Source organism: Orycteropus afer, unplaced genomic scaffold, assembly GCF_000298275.1.
Source record: "Orycteropus afer afer isolate SDZICR_OR568_19922 unplaced genomic scaffold, OryAfe1.0 scaffold00172, whole genome shotgun sequence".
In the NCBI taxonomy this organism is placed as follows: domain Eukaryota; kingdom Metazoa; phylum Chordata; class Mammalia; order Tubulidentata; family Orycteropodidae; genus Orycteropus; species Orycteropus afer.
Genome location: NW_006921759.1, coordinates 3,970,962 through 3,972,746, shown reverse-complemented (window position 1 = coordinate 3,972,746; position 1,785 = coordinate 3,970,962).

Here is a 1,785-nt window from a genome sequence, read left to right as displayed (position 1 = left end):
AAAAACTACAGAATTACAGCAGTAATAAATGAAACTGAAAATAAAAAGACAATAGAAAAAATCAACAAGACCAGTAGTTGGTTCTTTGAAAAGATTAATAAAATTGACAAACCACTGGCAAACTTAACAAAGGAAAAGATGGAGAAGATGCAAATAACACAAATAAGAAATAAAAGGGTTGACATCACAACAGAACTAACAGAAATAAAAAGTATACAATGAAGAACTGTACTCCAACAAATTTGAAAACTGAGAAGAAATGCACAGACTTCTAGAAAAACACTACTTACCTACACTAACACAAACTGAGGTAGAAAATTTGAACAGTCCCACAACAAAAGAAGAAATTAAACAAGCCACAGGAAAAAAAAATTACCAACAAAAAAAAAGTCCCAGCCCAGATGGTTTCACTGGAGAATTCTATAAATCACTCAGAGAAGAGCTGACACCATTCCTACTCAAAATTTCTGGAACATAAAACAGGATGGAATCATCCCAGACTCATTTTATGCAGCAAGCATAACCCTGATACTAACACCAAGCAGACACCATGAGAAAGGAAAACTAAAAAACAATATCCCTCATGAATATAGATGCAAAAAAATCTTCAATGAAATCCTCTCTAATAGACTCCAACAATATATCAAAATAATAATACATCATGACCAAGTTGGATTTATACCAGGTATGCAGGATAATTCAACATTAGAAAAATAATTAACGTAACCCATCACATAAGTAAAATAAAGGAAAAAAATAACATAATTATATCAATAGATACAGAAAAGGCATTTGATAAAATTCAACAACAATTCCTGATAGAAACTCTCAGAAAAATAGGAATAGAAAGGACATTCTTCAACATAATAAAGGGCACATGTGCAGAACTAACAGCCAACATTATTTTCAATGGACAGAGACTGAAACCATTCTCCTTGTGAACAGGAACCAGAAAAGGATGCCCTCTATCAAAACTTCTATTCAACATTGTACTGGAAGTCCTAGCCAGGCCAATAAGGCAAGAAAGGGAAATCAAAGGCATCCTAATTGGTAAGGAAGAAATCAAACTATCCCTATTTGCAGATGATATGATCCTATAACAGAAAACCCAAGAGACTCCACAAGAAAATTACTGGAACTTATTGAGAGGTTTAGCATAGTGGCAGGATACAAATCAACATACAAAAATCAGTTGGATTCCTCTACAGCAGCAAAGAAGTCTCTAAAAAGGAGATAAGGAAATCAATACCATTTACAATGGCTAGCAAAAAGATAAAATACTTGGGAATAAGTATTAAGAGGAACACAAAAGACCTGTACAAGGAAAACTACAAAACACTACTTCCAGAAAATACCAGAGATCTACATAAATGGAAGAATATACCATACTCATGGATAGAAAGATTGAACATTGTGAAAATGTCAGTACTACCCAAATCAATCCAATCCATACATTCACTGCAATCCCAATCCAGATTTCACCAACATTCTTTAAACACATGGAAAAAACAATCACTAATTTTTATGGAAACGAAAGAGACCTCGGATAAGCAAAGCACTTTTGAAGAAGAACAAGGTAGGCGGTCACACTCTGTTATCTCAGAACCTACTATACAGCCACAGTAGTCAAAACAGCCTGATATTGGTACAATGACAGACACATAGACCAATGGAATAGAATTGAGAAATAGATCCATCCACCTATAGTCAGCTGATCTTTGACAAAGGGCTGAAATTGATTCAATGGGGAAAAGATAGTTTCTTTCACAAATAGTGCTGGCAAAA